Source organism: Macaca thibetana, chromosome 7, assembly GCF_024542745.1.
Source record: "Macaca thibetana thibetana isolate TM-01 chromosome 7, ASM2454274v1, whole genome shotgun sequence".
In the NCBI taxonomy this organism is placed as follows: Eukaryota; Metazoa; Chordata; class Mammalia; order Primates; family Cercopithecidae; genus Macaca; species Macaca thibetana.
The window spans coordinates 154,945,598-154,973,159 of NC_065584.1; the positions used below are offsets into that span (position 1 = coordinate 154,945,598).

A 27,562-nucleotide genomic window follows, 5' to 3' on the forward strand; every position below is an offset into this window, starting at 1 on the left:
CCACAGTTCTTGCTGAGGATACCCTAAATCTTAATATCAAATGAATCATCGTGATGTGAGGTTTTGGAGGGTGATTGTCTTTTCTATTTCTCTTAATCAATAAATCATTTGTAAATGCCTTTAATAGAGATAAATGAAAACCTGCCTTTACCCTATTATATTATTTTCAACCATTAAATATAGAGTTTGTTAGCCCAGGAGTCTATAGGTTCTGTAAAAACAGGAAGCTTCTCTTCCAGGAATTTGAAACTGCTTCAACCTTCTCATCGACTGAGATGGCCAGGCTCCTCTGTGCGCCTGGCTAAGGTTCTCGAGCCCAAGGAGGCCCGCCTCCTGCCCATTAGGGGATCTGCTGACATGCACCCCCGACATGGCAACATGGCAACATGGGCTAAAGATAGCCCCTTCCCCCACAGGGATACTCTCACATATACTGACAGACATTCATCTGCATGAACACACATTTATCCACACCAGCTTACACAGAGAAATGTATACCCATGCACCCATGCAGATACATGTGTGCCGAGACACACACGTATGCTTCCATCACACACATGTGGGCATCCTATACACATACTCCAAGGCTCCTTATTGCCTACAAATATAGATGGGTGTGTGCGTGTGTTTGTGTGTGTGTGTGTGTGTGTGTGTGAGAGAGAGAGAGAGAGAGAGAGAGAATAATAGAGACTTTATTTTATAGGAAGATGGTGAACAATAATTTGGGGCTCTATATTTTAAACTCTAAGGCCTAAGATATAAAACAATCTATTCTTCTTTTTTTAATTTTTTTTATTATACTTTACGTTCTAGGGTACATGTGGAAACCATCATTCTCAGAAAACAATCTATTCTTAATTCTCACTGTCTTCCCCCCTCCCACCCTGACCGCCATGCTTCATTTTCTAGAAAATCAACAGGTGAGATGCTGAGGACCTGGGGTGACATCAGCAGGTGACACAGGGCAGGATCAGGGGCTTCCTCCATCACTTGCTGTTCAGAGAGGAGCAACCAAGGATCTTCAAGCCAAAGGGGCTGCCTGAACCCACAGTCAGGTAGAAGTCAAAGCAGGTGGAGGGTTAAAAGGTGTTGTTGCTTTCTGCACAGCCCCACTGTTAATATCTCCTCCAAGGCCAAGAGCAATTCTGTAGCAGGAAGGTGCAGAGGCCTCCCAAGACAGCCTCCTGGAAAGTAACCACTCACGTGACGTCTCATGGGAGGAAAAGTTAACAGAAAAGGAATCTCACAGGAGGTGAAGGGCACAGGCTTTGCTCCTTCAGACCCCCAGGACAGGGTGCCCCTTTTGCCATGAGTTGAGCAGCAGAAACATCTTTGCTCTGGCCCTGACAAGCTGCTCCGTCCAAGAGTTACTCTGGCTCTCCTTCACATCTAGAAGAAACTGTATTCATCTCTGACACCCTTCTGGTGAACACAGCAGCAGCATAACCCCAGAGAAGGTCAGAATGTCTGACCTAACTTCAGCCTCTCTCCTGGCACAGCTGGCAGTCAATAGTGTCAGGGACTGGCCCTGGACCAGAGGCCTAAGCATTGGCTTCTAAGCCACTTGCAACCTCAGCTGCTACTTAACCTTTCTGAGTCTCAGCCTCACTTCTGTTATGATGGTGAGGCTTATTACACAGGCACACATGAATCTCCAGGGTTCCAGAGCAAACCTATCACCCATGACAATGAAGCTTGTAGAAGTTATTCTTATCTGAGGCTCACGGATCACATCAAAAGGAGAAGATCACTTCCTCAAAGATGTGACAAATGGACTCACTGCTTGATATTGCCCAGAACATTGGAGTTTACAAAGTTCTTTAAGAAAAGTATTTTTCTTTATGCTCCCAACACCCCCATGAAGATTAGACAAGACATTTTTATTCCAATTCTGCAGATGAGAAAATTGAGGCCCCAGAGAGAGAGTGTGTGTTTTTCTCAAGGTCATACATACAATAAATGTACAGAACCGAGACTCCAACCCAGCACAGGCTCAGAACCTTCCAAAGGGCTTCAGAATTCAGGGGATGTCCTCACAAACCCTTTTGGGGTGGTGCAAGAAGCCTGACCCTCAGCCAGAATGCAATTACCTGCCTTTATCCAAGGGGGCCTGCAATGTCCACTCAGCACACTGAGAAGGCAGTGACCATGGCTGTCATTGCTCTATTCCTGGCACCTGGCATCTGGTGCCTGCCACAGAACAGATGATAGATCACATCTGTAGAATAAATGGGAGAATAGACCATGGCTGATTGGATGAATGGAGGGAGGGAGGGAGGGATGGATGGATGGATGGATGGATGGATGGATGGATGGATGAATAGATAGATGGATAAATGGATGAATGGGTGGGTGGGTGGATGGATGGATGGATGGATGGATGGATGGATGGATGCATGCATGCATGCATAAATTGACAAAGAATGGTTACAGACTTTAGAGCTGTACAATCTTAAACTTTAATTTTGCCTCCATGTTCCTAAATTTGTGTCTTTGAACCACTTAACCCCTGTGAGTCTCAGTTCTCTTATCTGTAAATGGGTAGTGGTATCTTCCTCATACATGTGGTAAAGATGATATTAGCAACCCATGCAAAGCCCAGAGCACAGTACCTAGATGAAGCTATGCTTCCATCATTCGACTTATTTCTTTCTGCTCCTGCAGGGCCTGGGTTTGTCCACCATGGCACCATCTACTTCCATTCCTGCCCATTCCTGCCCACTCGTTGTCTCTCCAGCCTGTTGGGATCCCTGGCCATGCCTGGCAGATGGTCAGTCATTACTGTGGCCCTGTCTGACCTAGGTAGCTCATGGGTGCCAAGCCCTGGCTGTGTTTCTCTGCTCTGCACCCAGCACAGTCCCCTCTGTTGTCAGATACCCAGGGCCAGAGCAAGTACAGCTACTGGATTCAACCTTCTAGAATTCAGGCAACGGGGATATGTATGCTCTAGGAGAGACCATCCCTGGGGCTGACATCAGGTATTAGGAGAGAGAGGAAGATCCTTCCCCATCTCCTCTCTTTCTCACCTCCAACTCTCCAGGAAAGGTGCTGGGCAATGAAAAGGACCCATCTTATTAATCAAGATGCTTTCTCCTGCTTGAAACAGGGAAACCCTGCCCAACTGGTTTAAGTAATAAGAAAGCTTGGCCGGGCGTAGTGGCTTATGCCTGTAATCCCAGCACTTTGGGAGGCCAAGGCAGGCAGATCACTCGAGGTCAGGAGTTTGAGACTAGCCTGACCAACATGTTGAAACCCCATCTCTACTAAAAATACAAAAAAAAAAAATTAGCCAGGCATGGTGGTGGGCACATGTATTCCCATCTACTTGGGAAGCTGAGGCAGGAGAATCACTTGAACCTGGGAGGCGGAGGTTGCAGTAGGCTGAGATCGCACCACTGCACTCCAGCCTGGATGACAAAGTTAGACTCTGTCTCAAAAAATAATAAATTAAAAATACAGCAATAAGAAAGCTGTGAGAGAACAAAAGGCCCAGAGGTAGGACAGAGCCAGCGAGATCCACACTTGGGTCGCGAGATGGCTGCTGAAACATCATCCAGGCTCTGTGCATCACATGTAGATGTGAAAAAGGCAAGCACAGGGGTAGGCCACTCATCCGTGAGAAAAACCTTCCCCAGAGGAAACCCCCTCTTTTATTCACAAACTCAAGGTCTCACAACCCCACGCCAGGATGGCTGGACTCCAGGAGTCTCCCTGCTTTGAAGCGTCGGTGGCCCCAGTTTGACCTGGGCCGTGGGCCTTAGGTAAGGACCTCGGAGCCCTACTCTCTTCCATAAAGGTAATGCAGTCAATTCATTATTAGCTCAATATGTCCTCTGATGGGGACGGACCTGCTGGGCTGGCCTGGAATATTAGCTGGGTTAATTGTCCCTTCAAATGAACAACCAGTTTAATCAAGGACTTAATGCCCTCAGCCATTCAATTATGCCTGCCTCTGGACATGCAGATTCCATTACCCCCCAAGCACCTTGCGTGCAGGGAGAATGAGATTGTCTGGTGCATGTGTGTGCGTGTGTGTGTCTGTGTGTGTTGTCATTGCCCACAGGCATTTGTTAAGAGCAAACTGTGGGCCTAGAGCCCAAGCTGGCAGGCAGCACCTGACCTTGGCTGTTGGCTGCATGACCTCATCAGGTAGCTCTGCCTGGTTCTGCTCAAGAGGGTTTTGCAACCACATCTCACTTGCAAATAGAGTGTGTGTGTATGTGTGTGTGTGTGTGTGTGAGAGAGAGAGAGAGAGAGAAGCTTGATAAGATCTCTGTGGGCTGTGGGGTTAACCATCTTTAAATTAAATTATTTAAATCAAATTCAACCCATGAAAACCCATATTTATACACACACTCACACACGCACACACCCATATTCAGCCATTGTTCACTCTACCAAAAAAAAAAAAAACCCTAAAGCAAACAAAAAAACCCTTAACTCTAACAGGAAAAACAAAAAAGAAAAAAAACCTTAACTCTGGAGTTTTTCCTAGGACTATATTGGAATCTTCCTTTTCCAACACATTCACAACAAGATGTGGTTAGAAGTAACCTACATGTCCATCAGAGGGAGAGTGGCTAAATATTTTATGGCATATCTGTACAATAGCATGCGGTCATTCCAGGACTGACATGTATCTCTATTCATGGACATGCACATTACACATTAGTGAGTTTAAAAAGAAGGTTGCAAACTGCATGCTTGCAGCATGATCCATGGATGGGAAACTATGCTTATCCAGTTCTATATGAATATTGATGGACGAGGACTTATCTGAAAGAGTAGTCCTCCCGATTTTCCCACTGTTTACATCTGGGTGGTGAGATGTTAGGTTATTTTGTTTTATTTTTATTTTCTTTATATCCTGGCTATTCTACAAGAACATATACAGTCAAATGAAGACACTACAGCACTACAGCAATTTTTTGCTTCGGACATTTTCTCATGCCCTTCTGAAGTCCCTTCCTATGAGTAAAGGTCACACCTGTCTCACCTCCTGAGAGGTCTCAAGTGTTGCATTGGGACTCAGGAGATAGGTGTGGCCCAAATTCTGTCATCACCTGCTTTGGACACTCTGGGACTTAACTGGCTCCCTCAGAAAATGATTCCGTTATTTATTTCAACAACTTGAAAGGACTTTCATTTGCTTGTGATTATAAGCAAATACATGATCACTGGTAAAAATCTGAAAAATGCAGAAAAGCATATAGAAGTAAACAACACCCATAATTACATCAACCAAAGAGATCCACTGATACCATTTTGTTGTATTTCCTTCTAGTCTTTTTTCTAGGCAAAATGGGGGATTAGGACCTGGAGGCAGTCTCAAGCATGGGTTCTGATTCTTCGGAGGCAGCCAGTGTTCTGGACCCAGGGCTGCCACTGACCAGCTGGGTGGCCTTGGCTGGGGACCCCACCCCCTCAGCCTGGTTCCTTATTTGTAATGTGGGAATGATCATCACAATGCCTTTTTCATATGGTATCAATGGAAATGAGGACTAGAAAGCTTCAGCACTATTCCTGGCACAGAGCAGAACATTATTGTTAGACTATAAACACTATTTTAGAATCCTTTCTCTCTGTCCTGTACACCAGCCTCACATCACTTCTCCCATTGCAAGCAGTTGCCATGAGGATGACAGAAGATGAGGCAGTCAGTGGCTCCTGGCTCTGGCTTCACACCGGAATTATCTGGGAGGCTTAGAAAATACTGGTGCTTGGGCCCCACCCCAGCCTAATTAAATAAGAATTATGGGGGTGGGGCCCTGGCATTGGTTTTTCTGGAAAGCTCCCCAGAGGATCCTAATGTGAGCCCTGGCTGAGCACTACTGGTGCATGTCAAAGTGCTTTAGAAAGGCCAGAGAGCTACATAAACGAAGGGGTTATTATTATTCATTAAGGATACTTCTCTGGGGGTGGAAATGAGTTCATTGACTCCTCCTCACTCTCACCTGATCCTTCTAGTGGGACACGTTGGCAGAATCACAATCTCCTGCTCCGAGTGGGGCTTTGGGGCTCATAAGGCATTCTTATCACTTCTGGAGCTGAGGGTCGCATGGTTTTCTGAAGTGTCAACACTGTCCCAGGCACTGCGCTAAGCTGAGCACTTCACATGCAGAACAAGGGAACGGGCACTTCTTCACATTGCACCAGCCTCTACAGAGGGCACTTCGTAACATTCATCAAAAACGTAATATGTACACAGCAATGCTACTTCCAGATATAACTAATGGAAATGAGTTTTAATTAATGTTCCCCCAAAGAATGTATATGGCAGCATCATTTACAATAGCCTAAAACTGGGGGCAACCCAAATGTCTATCAAGGGTTGAATGAATAAGTAAGTTGTAATATAGTTATACAATGGAACACCAGCCAGCAATGGTGGCGGGGGCGGGGGAAGAGCTACTGCTAAACACAACATGGGGACATGGGGTGAGTTTCACTAATTGCATCTTTTTGTTTGTTTGTTTTGGAGACAAGGTCACACTCTGTCTGTCGCCCAGGCTGGTGGAGTGCAATGGCGCAAACTCAGCTCACTGCAACCTCCACCTCCCAGGTTCAGGAGATTCTCCTGCCTCAGCTTCCCGAGTAGCTGGGATTACAGGTGTCCACCACCATGCCCCATTAATATTTGTATTTTTTGGTAGAGACAGGGTTTCACCATGTTGCCCAGGCTGGTCTCGAACTCCTGACCTCAAGTGATCTGCCTGCCTTGGCCTCCCAAAGTGCTGAGATTACAGACATGAGCCACCGTGCCCAGCCCACAGATGTCATCTTGAACAAGAGAAATCAGATACAAAGAGTACATCAATTCTTTATGATTCCATTTATACAAAATTCTGAAACAGGCAAAACCAATCCTGGTGGTAGAGGTCAGATTAATAAATTGCCTTGGTATGAATAAATTGTCCTGGATATCCACCAGGACAAGCCATGAGATGGGGCTGGAAACATTCTATAGTAACCTACACCTCCATGTGGGTGATGATTGCACAGGTGTATACACAGCCTGTGTATCACATTTATCAAATTTATTCAGCTGTACACTCTTCTTTTTGCAAGTTAAATTTCAAATCAAATTTTTAAAAATGCAAATAAAATTGCATATATCCTTGACCCTCATGGCTCCATGTCTAGAATTTCTTTTTCTGTGGGTGTATTTGCACAATGAGGATACTACATAGGTACAAGATTATTTATTGTAACACTTATTGTAAGAGCAAAAAAATAGCAAGAAAGCAAAATGTCCATCAATAGGGGCAGGTTAGATAAAGTACCACTCTTAACCATGCAGCATGACACCGCCGTTCAAAAATAGAAACAATCACCAGCATATGTTCTTAAAGTGAAAAAAAAAAAAAAAAAGCAATGTGCAGAGATGCATAAAGAATGGGCTATCCTTGGGGTTAAAAAATGTAAAGAGAGAGAGAGAAAGAGCTTAGAATATGAAAGAGTAAAATGAAAAAGCTATGGAAGGACTTACAAGAAACTAGAGATTAGTTGAACATGAAGCCCATATTTTTCATATACCATTTCTCATATGTCATTTGTCATACACTTCACAATAATTGGTTTCTAGGCCTATGCGCCTTACTGTAATGTCAGCACCCAGCATAGTGCCTGAAAGTAGGGATTATGGAATTAATGAATGAACGAATGGGTGGTTTTTACCAGGATGGGAGCTGAGGAACAGTTTTTGCCTTTTATACATCCTGTTGAGTTTCCAAATTCTGTATAAGCACGAGCTGTGCCTCAGTTTTCTCACCTGTAAAATGGGAATAATAACAGCACCCACCTCACAGAATTATGTAGTGAGGATTAAATGAGTTACTATAGGTAAAGCATGTAGCAGTTATTATTATTTACAAATCACTGTACTGTGATAAAGAAAGAAAATATATTCCAGTGAGTCTGAATCCAGACCCCCAAGGTGGTGTCTCCATGACTAACTTTTCTTTCCTGTGAGTTTTCACCAGACTAAGGTAGGCATTGTAGTTGAGGGCTGGCAAGGTTGTCAAAGTCCCCTGATCCTCTAGACTTCAGAACCCCTTTTCAGACTTCTCTCTCCCATCAGTGACTACACTGGGTGGGGTGGAGGGGTGGAGAGGATCATTTAAATGAGAAGCCCGAGTCAGAACACAGCACAGTCCCAATGGGTGAGTTGGACAGTTATATGTCAACCTCCAAATCTGACCATAGGGAAAGAATTGGGGGCACAGACCTTTCTTTGAATGTCTTCAAGCTACGCCCATAGATCCCTGCCTGGAATGAGTCAGGGGAATGTCTTCGCCTTGCTAAGACCCAGTGTCCTCATCTGCCAAGTGAGGATAGTGACAGTAAGGAGGAAAGGAAATGACAATTCAATGAAACCGTGAGGAAAAGAGCTTTGGAACCGGTAATGCATTGACAGAGGTTGGCAAACGGTCAGCCCGAGGGCCAGAACATTGATTTTCATTTGAATTACATCAGACACATCAGGACTCTCCAGTTGCCCCAGTCCCCACCACTTCCTATTGCTTACTCCAGCCTGCTCCACACTTTCACTCCTGAAGGCATGTGAGTTTGCCACCCTTGCTATACAATATTAGTTACCAAGGTGCCTGCTCTTCTGTCAACTCCCTGCCTTGAAGAGGCAGCCAGCAGGGGAGAGAGGAGGTGTGACTCTTTGAATGCCAGGAGCCACTCTGCTCCACCCAAGTCTTCGCACTGCACTGAGGTCCTGGCCAAAGCCCCATTAGTCTCAGCCCCAGTAGTTTTCCATGAGCTAAGAAGTCACCAAACCTGCATACTGCCAAGAAGACATACCTTCCTTTAGCCTCTAGGTACGGAGAATAAATCTGCAGTCTCCTAAACTGCCAAATTCCTGGTCTGCTAGAGTCTGGGAAGCTAAATGGTGCTTACTAGTCTGGCTCCCAGATGCCCGAAATTCCACCATTATCAACACATTCCTCCATGTTAAGCATTGCACTATAAAGTTGAAAGATCTAGTGGGAGGGGCAGGAGAGTGAGTCCAAACTAGGCTGGAGCAGATCTTTAAGGATAAGCTTCGGAATGGGGGAGGCAGATTCTGTGAGCTGAAGACAGAGTGGGTGGAGGAGGGGGAGAGGGAGAGAGAGACAGTGAGGTGTTTGAAGAGGAAGTTCCCAACCTCCTCAAGGGCAGGGGTGAGACAGGAAGGGAAGTAAAGGAGGAGAAGAGCCAAGAAGCAGGGTGGGCACCCGGGCCAGTATTGACAAACAGTCCCATGGTGGGAGCCGGCAGAGTCCGCTCTGTTGTTTGCTAGCTGAGCAAATGACCTCCTGCAGGAACAGAGGTGGCTGAAACCACCCCAAATTGCTCTTCCCAATCCCTTCTCCTGCTCTCTTCCATCCAACCCCCATACAAACAAAGGAATGTCAAATGTCTCCTTGTTAGGAGGATTCTACTCCCACTGGGATAGAAAAAGGATATGTCGGACCCCTGGATCAGAACGTATCATCTGCTGTCTCATCGCAGGCAGGGACAGGCTTACAGGCCCCAGGAGATCACCCCAGGGCTGAGGACCTGCGGGTCTCATCGGCAACCTCCAGTCCAGGAGGAGCTACCTTCCTTAGGGTCCATTCTGACAGCAGACCCTGACACATTCCCTTTTGTCCTCAGGGAGAAAGAGTCTTCGGGAGTAGAAGAGGAGTGAGGTGGAGAGACTCAGCTGCCTCCAGATTCCTTGACTTCGCTGTGTGGATCCAGGCAAGACACTTAACCTCCATCCTCAGTTCCTTCATCTGCAAAATGTGCACAGCTATAGTACCTGCTTCATAGGGCTGCTGAGGATTCAGGGAAGGGGCTGTAAGGTAAGGATTTGAGTTGAACTGGATAGGATGGACCAGATTTTGATGGGTGTTTCAGGCAGGGAGTAAAGGTTGAGGGCAGGGGCTGGGGAATACAAGGCATGTCTGGGGCACAGCCTGTGGTCAGAGAAGAGATTTCTAGAAAGGCAGGCTATGGCTTGATTACCGAGTATCTTCACTGCCCAGCTAAGGACCTTGGACTTGATCCCATAAGCAGCGGAAAGCTGTTGAGCGGTCCTTGCTTCTAATAGAGGCTATCATCGCCCAAGGGCGTGATTTGTTCCAGGCTCCGGGAGACGCCTGATTGCAGTTTTATCTGTCAAATCAGTCAGAGGGAGTCCCCTCCATTACGGTCAACAGTGACCCCCCAACCCCTTCCCTTCTGCCCTTTCTATTTCTAGGACCTAACTGTGACATGAGATAGACCTGGTCTCAGACATTGGGTCTGTCACATCAGTAGGTGACTGGGCAAGACCCTTAACCACAGGAACCTAAGTTTCCTCATCAGAAATATGGGGGAATAGCATTGTCCTCACAGGATTGTGAGAATGACCTGAACTGGAGCACGTGGGGTCCAGGCCCAGACGCCGCCTGGCAGATGCTGGTGGGATCAGACATATCCTTTTCCCACCAGGCTGGCAGGGCTGCAGGCAGCAGGCAGCTTTCACTCTAATTGCACACAGCCTTCTCCTCTGTGGCTCTGTGAGCAACAAGAGAGAGAATGACCTGTGATTGGAAACCTCGAGGCCAGGCTCAGGCCTATTAGAAAAATATGGAACAATTATGAACGGCAGGAAAATTGTTTTTCTTTGTTTGCTTTGGCAGAGAGAAGAAAACCCGCCTGGAGGCTGGATTTAAGGTGGGGAGAAGACAGGGAGGAGACTGCAGTGTGTGCCAAGTGTTCTGGGAAAAGAACTTATGTTTTTTGTGGCCCTACTAAGGCATGGTGCAAGACACCTTCATCGATGCAGCAGGGGCTCCCCAAGCACCTTCTGCACACCCAGTACTGATCTGGGGGCAGGGACACAGCCAGACTGTCTGCTCCAAATCTGGGTTAGTCCAAAGTTGGAGCAGACAAGATCCCCACTCCCAGGGAGGAGGAAAGATAAGATGAAGTGAAAGCAAACAATAAGGAAGAATCTCAGCGATGACTGCTATGAGAAAGTGGAGCCAGGTAAGCTGTGAGGGAGGGGCATGCCCTAGGGGCTGGCGGGGGGACCTGAGAGAGGAGATCTAGCCTGCCATTCAAAGTGGGAAGAGCATTTTGGGCGGCAGGAACTCTGCCAGAATACTCACCTGCGCCCTGGTCTCTTGGTCTCACCCGAAGCCTAGGCTCCAAATATTGTTTTCCCCATGGTACAGGCAAGGAGACTGAGGCTTGGAGAGGGAAAGTGCCTTGCCCAAGGCCCAGGGCAGTGGGAGGATTGGAGCCAGCACTCTAAGGACTGCAGTCCTTTCTGTGTTCTGATCTTTGTGCCTTGGATCCAGACCAAAAGATCAGGTAATTCACACATCACTTCTTCCCAGGCCCAGTGAAGGGGAAAAGTTGGTGTGACTTTTTCCAGATCCTCCGCAGGAATGGCCCACAAGACCCAGACCCTGGCAAACTGCATGGGCAGTGCCCAAAATTGCCACCCCTGGAGCAGAGGCCACTGATGTGCAGCAGTTCAAATGTTGCCCTAGAAGGTGCTTCTCCAGGACTTCCCTGTGAACCTGTGTGGCAGGAAGCAAGTCAGGATAAGGGCAGGTGTCTTTCTGCCTGAGCAGCATAAACCGGGAAACCTTCCACCATGCACAGCCCCATCTACTGGAGGGCTCCTGGCCTGAGGACGGACTGGCCAGGATCCCAGGGGATCCCCCAGCACCCAGTCTCTGTAGTCTGAGAGGTACAGGAATATTTGGGAGTGGTGAGTTCCCCCACCCTGGAGGTGACCAAGCCCAAGCTGAAGGGGAACCCTGCATAGTTAATAGCCACCCTCAGCCCTCCAGCCCACTTTCCGGGGTTAGTCCAGAGTTTGAAGCATGTGAGCCCACGGGGCATGAAAACGTACAGAGGGCTCTGCAGACCTGTGGGATTCACACTGACGATTAGGTGATGGGACCCTGGGGAAGTTCTGGGATCCATGGCCAGGGATCCCCTGACCAGTTTCTGATAACTTATTTATCCAAGGACAGCATGTCCTGTTACAACATAATTCCACCAAAAAAAAAAAAAAAAAAAAAAAAAAACCTATAACATTCTTTATGCTAACGAAGCAAACCTAATGTATACATAATAATTTATTTATTCAGAAACATTGTATCATTATTTTAAGTTGAATTATCACAAGAACAGTTTAACACCTAAGTGGCATCTGTGGACCAGCAGCATGGACATCACCTGGGAACTTGCAGAAAGATTCTCAAGTCCTACTCTGAACCTTGAATCAGAATTTGTGCTTTAGCAAGATGTTCAGGTAATTTATATGTACATGAAAAAAAGTCAAAAAGAGGTATAATCATGACTCTCATACAGATATAGAATGAGCCTGGGTCAAAAGTTTTATTTCACTCATTCATTAATGAGGAAACCACTAAGATGTTACAATCAATTCAAAGGAGAATGCAAAAGTAGACACATGATATAGGTCACCAGGAATCTGAAGTGAATTTACAAACAGATGCAAAACTGGCAAAAAAAAGATCTATAGGGCAATAATCAATTGCATTTCATTGGACATAATTTATATTTATATGGACAAGAATCATTTGCATTAACATCAGTTTTTTACAATTTGCAGAATTGTAAAATAGCTCTGATAATGAAGACTGAGAAAAAACAAAACTCAGAAGGGTACACTGGGACATCCAGTGGTCTATCTCTCTCTCTCTTTTATCTCACTATTTCAGTCTTTTACAATTTTTCTTGATACTCATTACAACTTGTTAAGCACCTCTTAGGTCACTTCTGGTCTCTGGCATGCCTGAACACAGAGAGCTTCTCCAGACCAGGACTAGAGCAAACTTTGGAGTAAATCTCAGTGTCTGTCATGCTGTGCTTGAGAATGAGCCTGGGGGTGGGTGTGGGGCAGGGGCAGGACAGGCCTACTGACTTGGTAAATTCTTATTTGCCTATCTCTATTACTACTATTACTATTGCAAGCTGGGCCCAGGTGGAACTCTCATTCAAGATGCTATCAGAACATCTGAAAGGACAGAGACTCAGGTCTTCATTGAGCTTATGCAGTTTGTCTGGCTGTTTGGGACTGCTTGCAGTAATTGCCAGGACATGAAACTTGATTTTGTCTTTGCTTTGATATCACAGTGCCGGTGGTGTGCCTGTAGGGGAAGATCCAAGCTCTCAACAGCTCCTTAATTATTGGTTATCAGTATTTATCAAAAAGAACTACTAGTTGTGTGTAAGCAGAGTGGCTTAGGGGGCTGGAGAATGAGCAACTGGTTAGGACCCTCATGTCTGATCTGGGTCATTGCTTTTCTGGGGCAGTTCAACATTGAGGTTTAGAAGCAGACCCGGTATCAGACAGGTCTGGGGTTGAATCCTGGCTCTGCTCCTCTCTGGCTGTGTAACTGGACCGCTTGTTTAACCCCTGTTGGGTGCCAAGCATGGGACCAGGAGCTGTGAGCAACCCAGTGGACACAACGGACATGAGGCTCACAGTGTAGCAGGGAAAAGACATGAAACAAAACACCACACACGCTGTTTTGTAAGTTACCATCGTAGTAAGTGCCACAGAGGAAAAGTCTACTGTGCAAAGGAGCGTGTAGTGGGAAGACCTTTCCTTGTCTAAAGAGTCGAAAGACGTCCCAGGGAAAGCTTAGACTTAAGAGCGAGCTGCAGATGAGGTTGTTCAGCAGGCAGAGGAAATGGTAGAGGCAAAGTCCTGGGGTGGGAAGGGTTGGCCTGCTCAAGAAATGCAAAGAAGGCTCCTGGGAGTGGTGGCTCTCAATTGTTTGTGGGTTTAAGAATATTGGTTAAAATGTACTTTCTTGAATCCTACCTCCAGAAATTCTGATTCCAAGGTCTAGGGTGCAGCCCAAGGATCTTCATTTTTAATAAGCATCCCAGGAAATTTAGAGAAAAATATTGCTTAGAGCCACATGTTGAGAAATATTGGGTTAAAGCCTAATGAGAATGGCACAAAATAAGGTGAGTCATCTAACTTCTCTAAGCAGCTCTTAGCTACAGTGTAACATAGGAGATAGGAGTTATAGGGTGGCAGGAAGATTAAAGGAGAGAGGTCACACACAGCACCTAGCATAGGGTTCAGTAGGAAGCAGGTGCTCAGCAAACCCCTGCACGTGTATTACTGACCTTCCCAAGTCAAGCCTATGGAACCCTTGAGGTGTGAAGAAATGAGCACAAGGCCAGGAATCAGGCAGCCCATGTTCTAGCCTCAGCCAGGGGCCACTGACTTGCCACCCCACCTTGGGCAAGACCCTTTCCCTCACTGGGCCAGTTTCCCCACTGTCAAAGGAGAGTGTGATTAGGTCACTCCTACCCCTTACCCATCCACTACCTGCCATCTTGAATTCTCACGCCTTGCCGCCCAGGGCTCCCTCACCAAATTCAGTAGTCCTCAGCCTGGCTGCCCATTAGAGCCACCAAGAGGGCTTCTTCAAATGCCAATTAAATCAGGATCTCTTGGGGGTGGATCCCAGTGTTGGTAACTTTTTTAGCTACCCAGGCAAATCTAATAAGAGCCAGCACTTTAATTCCCCAAATATCCCTTTTGTCCATAAGAGTAAAAAGAGGTCTCAGAGGAAACATCCTGCTCCTCAATTCTGACCTGAAATCTCAGGAAGCACCCAAGCCAGTAGAGCCTTAGGCTCCATCCAGCACCACACCCCCACACAACACTGTTTCTTCACAGATGGGGTCTCACTCTGTCACCCAGGCTGGAATGCAATGGCACAATCATAGCTCACTGCAGCCTTGAACTCCTGGGCTCAGGCGATCCTCCCACCTCAGCCTCCCTAGTAGCTAGGTTCATGCCACTATGCCCAGATAGTTTATTTATTTATTTATTTATTTATTTATTTATTTTGTAGAGATAGGGTCTCTCTATGTTACCCAGGCTGGTCTCTGACTCCTGGCCTCAAGTGATCTTCCCGCCTCAGCCTCATGAAATGTTGGGATTGCAGGCGTGAGCCACCATGCCTGGCCTAAACTCTGTTTTTTTAAAATAGTTTTAAACATAAATTTAAAAAGCATTGTTAAAGTAAAAATCCGCATTTAAACAAAATCAAACAATAAAAAGTGGCTTCTCACTCACCCCTGCCATCTCCAAAGGCCACCATATTTGGATTAATCAACTTCATTGAGGAATAATTTACATACCATGAAATGCACACATTTAAACTATAGAGTTGGGTGAGTTTTGACAAATGTCTACTGCTGTGCTCCTACCCTCAGTGAGACATCACTTTTCACAGTTTTTGTTTTTCTTCCTTGGTGGTTTTTTCTCCTCTGTGTTTTTTCCATGTCATGTGTTAATACGGATGTTTTTCATTTATCAACTTTAGATCGAGTAGCAGATAATTAATCCTTCAACCAGGAAACTATTGAAAGTGAAAAGGGACAGAACTAATAATCACAGGACAACAGTATAAAATAAGCCTGTCCTGGGCAACTCAGAGTGTGTGGTCAACCTCACATTATCCATTTATGGCCAGCCATGGTGGAGAAGGATTTAATTCATATGCCCCATCTCTAGCCCCCTTCCTCTGCCCAATTTGTGCTACTTTTGACCCCATTTTAATGTCTCTGTTGCTTAACTTTGCAAATGTAAATAATATTTCTAGGCCTCTGTTTCTGGAGCCATTTGGTAAGATAAGAACGTTAGTATTCCTATTCCCCCCATCTTTGTCCACTTCTATCTCCTAATTTCTTATTTCTTTCATCTTTGTCTTCTATTTTGTCCTTATTATTTAGCCTTTCTTATTTTGTCTGTGAAAACGAGGCTCAGTGTTTATGTTATGTTGATGATGTGACTTTGTTCCCCAAGGAGTGCATTATGAGTGATCATGGTTCCTTCCCTATGGTTACAGTATCATTACTCCTGTGCCTCTAGCAAGCAAATGCTTCCAGCATCAACAGTAAAATAATTTTCCTTTCTTACTCTCTACCAAGTCTTCCAAATCACGTCAAATTTTAATTTGCTTTATATTTGAACCATTAACTTCTTTTTTCTGAGAGAGAGAGAGGTTCTCATTCTGTTGTCCAGGTTGGAGTGCAGTGGCACAATCACAGCTCACTGAAGCCTTGACCTCGCCAGCTCAAGCAATCCTCCCACCCCAGTCTCTGTAGCTGAGACTACAGGCGTGTGTCACCACTACCAGCTAATTTTTGTATTTTTTTTAGAAATGGGGTTTCACCATGTTGTCCAGTCTGCATTAACTTCTTATCAAAGGTTTTTTTTTCTTCCTCCTTCTCTTGGTGTTTCTGATTGTTTAATTTGCTTTGGAAAGAAGCACAGGCCTCTTCACCATATTTCTAATATCTTCCAGCCTCCTTTTGTATATTTCTTGGCATCTATTCCTCTCTTCTTTCATGTCATTCTACTAGGTCCCTGATTTTCTATTCTTGTTTGTTCAAAGGGTTTCCTGGACCTGCTGCACACAGATCATTCTGGAATTTCTTTACATTAGATCCTTGAGTTAATTCTACCAGTTTTTATCCCATAACATTCTTCTTCATGGATTCTAAGCTGAAATACACATTCAATAACTTCTCAGAAAGGAAGCATGGGGAGTAAATTTCTGAGTCCTGGAATATCTGAATATAACTTTGTTTTTGTTGTTGTTCTTTTGCCTTCTCCCTTGACTGATAGTTTGGCTGTCTGTAGAATTCCAGGTTCAAAGCCATTTAGACTTAGCTCTTAGAGATGGAATATAGTGATGAGATTAAAATTCGATCTCTGGCATGAGGCTGCCAGGGTTTACATCTTAACTTTACATTTTCTAGAACCCAGCAAGTCACTTAATCTCTCTGTGCCTCAGTTTTCTCACAAATAAGCCAAGATAAAAATAGTGCCTACCTCATGGAGCTGTGATGAGGATTAACCAGTTTACATATGTAAAATACTTAGAACAGTGCCTGCACGGCATGGGTGTGGGCGTCATGTTAAGTGTTGGCTATTATTCTCTGGGCCTCCATTGTTGCTATAGAGGACTATGATGTCATTCTTATTTCAGTTTATTTGTCAGAGTCAATGTTCTGGTATTTGTGAGCTGCTGTTCTAGTTTCCATAGAAATATCCAGGATCTGCTTTAATCTTTAATATTCTTAAATTGCTCAGTTCTATGTCTGCTTGGTATTCTCTTAGCTCTTTCAATTTAAAGACTCGGTGTCCCTTTTTGGCTCTGGGGACTTTTCAAATGTAATTATTTCTGCAATAATTCCCTCTCCTCCATCTTCTTTCTTTTCTTGTTCTGGAACTCCAACTGTTAGGTGGATATTGGACCCCCTGAATTGATCCTGTTTGAATATTTTTTTCCTCCCATACTTTATGCCATTGGTTCCATGTTCTGGGAGATTTTCCTGACTTTGCATTTCAAGCTTTCAATTGATTCTTTAAAATAATTTTTAGCAACAATCATTTCCAGGAGTCTTTCTTATTTGCTGATTGCTTCTTTTCTATGACACTTTCTTTGGACTCCTGGAGCATTGCCACTCCAGCCTTCCTATCAGCTTGTGGGGACCCCAGAGACGTTTTTGCAGAATTCTTGGGCTTTTGGAAATAAGATCTGAAAATCTCTGACCTATGCATTTGATCAAAAAACTTTATAAGTTTATTGGGCCATTACCAAGATGAATGAGTTATAGTCTATAATCTCAGCCCTCAACAAACTACTCTGATGCAGAGACAAACACGGAAAGAAATAATGACAATATGACAGGTGCACAAGAGGTCCTTCCAGAGGGAAAATAACCAACAGCCTGTTGGAGCTCAAGAAGGAGAAAGCCCTTGAACTCTTCTTAAGGTAGTGTGCAGGAGAAGCTCATACAGGTTCATGAGCAGACTGGTAAAATTTCAGGAATTTTGTGAGCTTGTTGTCAAACAGTTATTTAAAAATTAACTTAGGCAAATTTACAATTAAATACATTATAACAAAAACAAAGCTAATAAATGCCAAAAATTCATCACTTCCTATTTATCACATCTTACGATTACCTATGCTGTTGAGGTTGTTTACACCTATTGTACATGTATGGCAGAAATACCATATTAAGGTGTGCTACTGAGCATCTCTGTTCAACTCCTCCTGCCGTAACTCATGTTGGTGGCTTGAAATCAGTGATAGTTGGAATATTTACATCACAGAAATTGACAAATGCTACAAATCAGGGCCTGGCTATTGTTTTGTTGATAGTCTAGAGTTAAGAAAATAATGGAGAAAATGTTAATGTAGACTATACTTAAAAGTATGTTGTGCTGGTAGCCTTTACATTGTAAATAGCATGAAAAAGAATTGAGGACATATTCTTCCAGCATTCAAAAACTATTGTTTAATTCAGCAAAGAAGTCACTCGTGTCACTGCCAAATGAATGAAATTCATGCCTCTGTTGTTCCATTTCCATCAAACTTATTAATGTAAAAGAAAATAGCAAAGAACATTCACACAGGAACGATACTTATTTGGTAACTGTAATAATAATTTAACTACAGATACAAAAGTTTAGGAAGTATCAACAAAAGCGTTCTATGAGAATCAATTTACTAGATAAAATTGATAATAAAAAATACTGTATATTTTATTATTAGTTGTAAATTGTGCTACAATCCTTGATGGCAATAAACTTTGTATTAACTTATGTGTGTATATATGTATACACGTATCTGTTTCTGGAGAGCCAGTTGATAACACTTACCAGCACACCACGGAGAATAGTGGAGAGTGCCCAGGTCCTGTGGCGTTCCAGCGCATTCATTTATTAGCTGTGTGACCTTGGGCCAGTTATTGTAACTTTCTAAGTCTCATCAATAAAATGAAACTGTGGATGCGATGTGCTAATATTGATTAAAAAATAATATGGTGGAGAGGTTAAGAATCCATGCTCAGAGATTGGGCTGCCTCCATTTAAACCCTGGCTCCCTGCTTACTAATTGTGTGACCCTGGCCCAGTTGCTGTTAGATGATATATTAGTCAATGTTCTATCTGAGAAAGAGAACCAGTAGTAGGTGATATATATCAAGGAATTGGCTTACATAATCATGGGTTCTAGCAAATCTGGTCTGTAGGGCAGGCCATCAGGCTGGAAACTCTTGAGCAGAAGCTAATGCTATAGGTCACAGGTGGAGTTTCTTCCTCCTCAGGAAAATCTCAATTTTGCTCTTAAGGCCTTTCAACTGATTGGATCAGGCCCACCTAGATTATAGACGATACATTCTTTTACTTAAAGTCAAGTAATTGTAGGTGTTAACCACATCTACAAAATCCTTCATAGAAACACCTAGATTAGTGTGTGATTGAGTAACTGGAGACTCTAGACTGGCCACCTCAACACATAACACTAGCCTCACAGGTAGGGATAGTGAAAGCAGACCCTTTATGGGCTTCTTGCAAAGATAGAACAGAGCAGTACTTAGAAACCACTCAGATAGCACCTGGCCCAAGCAAGTGCTCATTAAGCTACAAACCTCTGTTCTCGCTAGAACTAAAGTTTGCTTCCCAGGCAGCCACAGCACAAGGAAGGGCCAGGGACCCTGAATAGGAAGGTCTGGTTGGAGCCCCAGCACGTCACTGACTGGCTGTGGAGATGGCTGCCTGAGGCCTTGCCCAGAGGAAGCTGAGAGAGAAGAGATGGAAAGGAGCCCATGGCTCTGGGACCCAGCAGAGAACATTCAGATGGAAACCAGCCATGACTGGGTGACACCCCTCAGGGCTCCTTGCAGGGCAGGACTGTCTGGCTCAGTGGTGAGAGACTCATGGCCGGAAGATGAAGTGGTTACAGGTGTCAGACAGGAGGCCTCGCTGGCGGCGGGTGGCTGTGGTGGATGTTTCATTAGCTGCTGACTGAGGATTTATGTTGCTTTCATTTGCTGCCTCAGCCAGTAGCTAGGTTTAAAATAAATTTCAGGAGATCAAACTCAAATCCCCAAACCAGCATCCCTAGGCCCCAGGCAGGCCTCTGGCACAACCATACAATCTGCAGAGTTTATCTCAGGCAGTTCCAATGGATGTCACCTTAAATGCCCCCCTCCCCTCCCTGGGAGCCCTCTCCTCCAGCTCTGAGACCTCTGGCTCTTCCTTAGATTCCCCCCTCAAGTCTCTGTCCCAGTAAACCCCAGTCCCTCTGGGGCCTGCTCCCAGCTGCTAGCCTTCCTTTCATCTGCTCAGCCTCTCACGGCAGAGCTGTGCAGAGCTAAGGGGGCAATAGACAGAATTGACTGCTCTTGGTTCATGGCTTCACCATTCCCAAGAAGATCTGGGGGCACAGGAGAGAAGCCTGCCAGAAGAAGGGCATCATTTTCACCCTGTGGGGGGATGCCTGACACCTGAGCCTCTGTGCAAGGAAAGACTTGAGCACAAAACACACTTGCACACAAGTGTCAGTCTCCTAGGAACTACCAGAGCTGGGAAGAGCCCAGAGCCGTTTCGCCTCACTCTTGTCATTTTCACAGATGAGGAAAGCAAAGCTCAGGGAAGCGAAATGACCTGCTCTCCCTCACACAGCTAGGAAACCACTGGGTAACTGAGCACACACCCAATTTCCTGGGGCGTGGACCCCGCCCTGCCACAGTCAGCAAATGAGCAGGGGCAGCTTCCTAAGACAGGGAACCACCAAGAATTCCAAGCAGGCCACACAAATCCCTGAGTCCTGCCTTCCCTGGGCAGCCCCACCCTGGCCCTGACCTGGTGGCCTAGGCAGCCTCCTGGCCAACCCTGCTTTCCAATTCAGAGCTGAGCAGGCTGGGCCTCCAATCACTCCAGACACGTGAGGACTGAGCAGTTTTACTCTGGCTTGCCAGGGCATGGGGGAGTTGCAGCCAAGCTGTGGGCCCTCTGTCCTGGCCCTCCAAGGACAGAGGGCCAACCTGGGAGGGCATTGCTGAGGCCAGTCAGACAAGCCTTGCCTGTGGTAACCTCAGGCCTCACCTACTTTTCACCTGGCTGCCTCACCAGCCCCACTACCCCCTCACTGTGTCCTCTCCAGTGGGACCTACCCTATTCCCCAGGCCATGCTGTGGCTTTAAACATGCAGCCATGGCTCCCTTGGTCTGCAGGCTATTCTTTCACTAACCCTCCAGCTTTCCTTTTCAGGTCACTACATTTAGTCATGCTGCCCCCATGCCAACTCCCACCTCTAATTCCAATAGCACCTTGTCTATTCTTCATAGCAGTTTCTGGTGTATTGTTTTAGTTTACACTTTCTGTTCTTTTAGACTGTGAGCTACTAGTCTCATTTGGTTCTATTTATCACTGAATGCCAGAATCTAGCCAGGTGTTTCTGGTACCAACTAGTGCTCAACATACTGTTTTGTGAATAAGAAAAAGGATGGGCAGAGGGATAGATGGATGTTGAATAAATGAATTGATGGATGATTGTTGGATGGCTGGATGCAAGGATAACAGAATGATGCTGAATAGATAGATAGGTGGATAGATGTTGGATGAAAGGATGGATGGATGGATGGATGGATGGATGGATGGATGGATGGATAGATGGATGGATAGATGGATGTATGGAAATAAAGATGAATGTGTAAATGAGTAGATGGGTGGATATGAGATGAATGGGTAGATGAGTGGATGGATAGATATGAGATGGTTTGGTAGATGAGAGAATGAATGAATATGAGATGGGTGGATAGATGAGTGGATGTGTGACTATGAGACGGATGGGTAGATGAGTGGATGAGTGAATATGAGATGGATGGGTAGATGAGTGGATGGATGGATATGAAGTGGATGGGTAGATGAGTGAATGAATGAATGGATGGATATAAGATGAATGGGTAGAGGAGTGGGGGGTAAACATGAGATGGATAGGCAGATGAATTAATGGGTGGCTATGAGATGGACAAACGAGTGAATGGGTGGATATGAAGTGGATGGGTAGATGAGTGGATGAGTGAATATGAGATGGATGGGTAGATGAGTGGATGGGTGGATATGAGATGGATGGATAAATGAGTGAATGGGTAGACATGAAGTGGATGGGTAGATGAGTGGATGAATGGATGGATGGATATAAGATGAATGGGTAGATGAGTGGAGGGTGAATATGAGATGAATGAATAGATGAGTGGAGGAGTGAATATGAGATGAACGGGCAGATGAGTGGAGGGTGAATATGAGATGAATGGGTAGATGAGTGGAGGGGTGAATATGAGATGGATAGGTAGGTAAGTGGATGGGTGGATTGGTGAATGAGTAAGAGGACAACCAAAGTGACCTTTTACCCCTGTTGAGCTTCTGTTTTCCCTGCTCATTTAAAGGTCCAGAGTATGACTTTACTATATGATGTTTCCAGAGAACCCCCCATTCCTCAGGCCCTACTGAGCCACCTCTAAGAGAAGGCAAAGCACAAAGTATTGGTCCCACTTGATGACTGAGGAAGCTGAGATCTAGAGCTGTTAAGGCTTCTTTCTGTTCATGGACACCCAGCTAGTGCAAAGCAGAGTGGAAATCAGACTGCTGGCTTCTCACCTCCACTCCATTGCAGGCCTCCATTGCCTCTCTCTGAGGACTGGATCTGACCAAGTTGACCCCACACACCTGTTCCCACTGTGGCCAAGGCCCCCCTTTGGCACCCAGTTGACTGCATGTGCATCATGACTTGTGAGAGAGAGGTCAGCCCTGCCTTTCCACACAGGCCCTGTCTGACTAGGCTCTTTGGTTCCTCCAGGAAGGAAGTGTATTGAGAGAAAAATTAGGAGAGATTAGGCCCCTCCTCCCATCCCCACTGTACCAAAGCTGGCCCTGTAAGTCCACAGCTGCACTGAGGAGGCAGGCGGGGGCACCACTGCACCTTTTTCCTCTAACCCTTAACCTTGATGGCCATGTCCAGGCCTCACTGTGATCCTGCAGGAGGGCAGCTCTAATGAGAAAGCCAATACAAAGCCATTTTTAATTATCCATTAGACAAGTACAGCCTATTAACTTTTTTTCCTATTAATTTTTAATATTTTAAACTTTATAAGAAATACTTTTAGATTTAACTATATTGCAAAAATATACAAAGAAATCCTCAAATGTTAGCATTTTACCACACTTTCTTAATAATTGCCTTTCTAATTCTTTCTACATATATATGTATATGTGTGTATATGTCTACCTATGCAAATATGTATATATACATATATGCATGTATATATGTGTGTATTATTTTCCTGAAGCATTTAAAAATAAGTTGTAGAAGTCTTTTGCCTCTAAATACTTCAACATGTTTTTATTTGAAAAAGGACATTCTCTTACATAATCACAGCACAATTGTCAAAGTCAAGAAATTAACATTGCTGCAATAGTAACTACCGACTTTACTCAGATTTTACCAAACGTCCCACTGATAACCTTTTTCTAATCCAGGATCCAACTTAGGATCACACTTGCTTTTGGTTTCTGTGTCTCTTTAGTCCTCTTTAATTGTCAACAGTTTCTCCGTCTTTCTTTGTTTTTCATGGCATTAACATGTTTGAAGAGCACATTTTGTAAAAAGTCTCTCAATATGGATCCATGTGATGATGTTTCCTCTAAATGATATTCAGAATTGCAGGTCATGCAAATTTGGCAGGCTACCACAGAAATGATGCTGTGTCCTTCTCAGTGCATCGTATCAGGAAGGGCACCATGTTGCTCTGTCCCCTTGCTAGGGATGTTAACTTGGATCACTCAGTTAAGGGTATTGCTAGGTTTCTCCACTGCAATTGCTCTCTTTCCTTTTGTCAATAATGAGTGCCTTGTGAGAATATACTTTGAGATTATATAAATATTCTGTTTCTCATCATACGTTTGGCCACCAATTTTAGCATCCATTGATACTTGCCTGAAACAGTTATTGTTACGGTGGTTGTCAGGTGGTGATTCTTCCAATTACAACATTCCTTCTATATTTATTAGTTGGAATCCTTCCATAGTTAAGATCCTATCCTTCCTTCTATTTATTTATGTATGCATTTATTTATATCAGTATAGACTCAAGGATTCTTCTTTCGACTGTGGGTAATAATCCGATACTGTTGTTATTAATTAATTTTAATGTTTTCTTTTGAAATAATTATAGATTGTCAAGGAGTTGCAACATTAGTGCAGAGAAGTCCTGTGTGCCCTTCACCCAGTTTCATCCAATGGTTGTATCTTACATAACTATAGTGCAATATCAAAACCAGGAAAATAACATTGGGACAACGTACATGCATAGTTCTGTCATATTTATCACCTGTGTAAATTCAAGTAACCACTGCCATAAAGACACAGAACTATTCTGTTACCGCAAAGATCTCCCTCATGCTATTCCCACCATCCCAAATCCCTGGCAACCACTAATTTGTTCAGCATCTCTATATTTTTGTCATTCCGATAATGTTTTATAAATGGAATTGTAAAGTATGTGACCTTTTGAGATTGGATTTTTTTTTTGTTCAGTCCGTGAGAGTCATCTGAATTCTTGTGTGTCTTAGTATTTCATTCATTAATAAAAATACTCTGCAATAAAGCTGAGTGGTATTCCGTGGTATAGATATACAAAGTTTGCTTAACCAGTCTCCTGTTGTAAGACATTTTGAATGTTTCCAGTTTGGGACTATTACAAATAAAGCTGCTATTTGAACGGTCATGTACAGGTTTTTGTGTGGACATATTTGCATTTTTCTGGGCTAAGTGCCCAGGAGTATGATTGCTGGGTCATATGGTAAGTGTATGTTTAGACTTTTAAGAAACCACCAAACTGCTTTCCAAAGTAGCTGCACCATTTTACATTCCCATCAGCAGCATAGAGTAATCCAGTTTCTCTGCATCCTAGCCAATATTTATATTTTCACTATTTTTTATTTTAGCCATTCTGATAGGTGTGTAGTGATATTTCATGGTGGTTTTAATTCGCATTTCCTTTTTTAAATTTATGTTTTTCTTTTTAGAGACAGGGTTTTGCTCTGTTGTCCAGGCTGGAGTGCGGTGGCATGATTATAGTTCACTGCAGCCTTGAACTCCTGGGCTCAGTCAATCCTCCCATCTCAGCCTCCCAAGTAGCTAGGACTACAGGTACACACCACCATGCCCATAGAGATGGGGTCTCACTATGTTGCACAGGCAGATCTTGAACTTCCTGCCTGAAGCAATTCTCCTGCCTTGGGCTCCCAAACCACTGGGATTATAGGCGTGAGCCACCATGCTCAGCTTGCATTTCCTTAACGGCTAATGGTGCAGAACATCTCTTCATGTGTTTATTTACCAACTATATACCCTCTTTGGTAAAATGTCTCTTCATGCCTTTTGCCCGCTTTCTAATTGGATTGATTGCCTTCTTACTGTTGAGTTTTGAGGGTCAGATAGGTGGTTTGCAAATACTTTTCCCTCATTTATTCTAATGCTCACATTTTTGCTGTTGGCCCTTAAAAGAAAGTTTTCATTTATTCATCTGACAAATAGTTTCCTAGACCCCACTGGATGCTGAGAACTTGTCTAGGAGCTGGAAATAGATAAGACAGATAGGGCAGGGCCCTGGCCCGTGGAGACTCCCACTCTGGGGTCAGAGTGTGGAACAGAAAAAGAAACAGATGGTTTCAACACCATGCAGTCAATAGCAAAAAAGAGGCAGAGATGGGCTGTGTGAGAACACAGGAGTGAAGAAAATTGGCCAAAGTCTGAAGGACGAGTCTGCACGTGTGAGACACACAAGGGAATGAGGGCATTCCAAACAGAAGCAAGAGCCCATGCAAATGTGCCATTCAAAGTTCATGGCAGCAAAGATTTGGAGGCCAGAGGACCCTGTGGGGCAGATGCTTTGGGGGGATTCCTCCAAGTTGGGTTGGAATCTTGGAAGGCCCTCACTGGTTGTACAAATGTATAAATGGTTACATGGACTAAATATTTAACCTTTCTCAGGCTCAGTTTCTCGTGGGCAAAATGAACTCAGTAATACCTACTTCCCAGAGACTACAGGAAGATTAGAAATAATGTACATACAGCATCTAGAACAGTGCTGGGGATGACATTAGGTGCTTGACAAACACCTTGGAAAATCAGGATGGAAAAACAGCACATTTAAAGATTGGCTTGGACTGGGCACAGTGGCTCACACCTGTAATCCCAGCCCTTTGGGAGACCGAGGCCAAGAGTTTGAGACCAGCCTGGCCAACATGGTGAAATTCCACCTCTATTTAAAAAAAAATACAAAAACTGGCCAGGCACAGTGGTGCATGTCTGTAGTCCCAGTCACTCAGGAGGATGAGGCAGGAGAATCGCTTGAACCCAGGAGGTGGAGGTTGCAGTGAGAGGAGATCACGCCCCTGCACTCCAGTCTGGACAACAGAGTGAGACTCCATCTCAAAAAAAAAAAAGAAGATTGGTTTGTAGGAGGGAACACCCATCAAAGCTATGCTTCTTTTCAAGGGTCTCTCTCAGGCCCATCCCTTCAATGGTTCCTCCTACTCTTGGGAGGGAATGAACCTCCTCCTATCTAGTCAAACCTATTTCCCTGTACTCTCCACCATACCCTTCCACCTCGCTGGGACCAGGGATGTTCTTCATCAATTAAAACACATTTCTTTTGCTTCCTTCCCAGCAAGGTCTAAATGTCCTTTGGCCACCAGCCTACCACTCGCCTTCTTTCTCAGCCACATTTCTTGGAAGAGTTGTTTATTTTCACGGTCTTCACTTCCTTCCCAACTCACTCTTTAACTCAGTATGGTCTCCTCCCGGCCCCAACCACAACTCCAGAACTTCTCTGGTCAAGGTCACCCGTGGCCTTTGTGACACTGACATGAGTCATTATCTCACTGATCTCTCTGCAGCATTTGAGAAGGTGACACTTCCTCCTTCTTGAGACATTCTCCTGGCTTGGCTCTCAAGGGGGTGCCTTAGAAGGTCTTTTCCTGCTGTCCCTATGGGGGGCCTCTTGTGAGTGCTTTGGCAGGCTCCTCTTCCTGCACCCACCTCAACATGACAGGCTCTCCAGGATTTATTCTTCTGTTTCCTGTTCTTCTCACTCAGCATGCTCATGTCCTCGTCCTGGGGTATTACCTGACTCCCATCCGTACCTTCTGCTAGTTTCTTAGGTTGGAACACTCTCAGGTCTCTATCCAAGCCACCACAGGCTTCATTCCTGAACTGCAGACCATTGGATCCAAATGTCTACTGAATATGGACCTACATCTCAAACTCAACATGAGTAAAATCGAGCTCACCCCCTCCGGAGACCAGACACTTCTCTCTCATATCTCATCTTTCACAGAGCAGCTCCTCACTCTTCCAGCTGCTGAGAGCACAATGGGAAGACACAGGGAAAGGAGTAGTTGGAGAAGTAAGTGACAAGGTCAAAGTCCACTTAGGCCCCAGGAGAAACTGAGGCAGGGATGTTAGGGAGCAGCTGTCCACATGTGGCTGGAGTTTGGGAGAGGGATAAGGGCAGGAGATGTGATTTTGCTGATGTTCCAGCTGCTTCAGAGCACACCTAAAGTCCTGGCTGGAAAACACAGTCCCTCTCCCACGAGCCCCTCAGCCACATTGTACTTGAAGGCTCAAGCCTCCTCATCTAGGCTTGTGGGCTGCCAATGCAATGATCTA

At 44.8% G+C, this 27,562-nt stretch overlaps 1 protein-coding gene and 1 long non-coding RNA gene across 5 annotated transcripts in view; one reads left to right on the forward strand and one right to left on the reverse strand.

Moving 5' to 3' along the window:
• LOC126958166 (40S ribosomal protein SA-like) overlaps positions 1–27,562 on the forward strand; it is a 900,761-nt gene that overhangs the window by 771,955 nt on the left and 101,244 nt on the right. The window lies entirely within an intron of this gene.
• LOC126958189 (uncharacterized) lies at positions 819–16,970 on the reverse strand. 2 transcript variants are annotated; one of them, XR_007727132.1, is made up of 3 exons: positions 16,871–16,970; positions 2,091–2,218; positions 819–1,184 (listed from the first exon to the last, which is right to left on the reverse strand). It is a non-coding gene; the product is annotated as an uncharacterized LOC126958189 (long non-coding RNA). The 2 variants fall into 2 exon arrangements; XR_007727131.1 differs by having other exon boundaries at positions 819–1,210.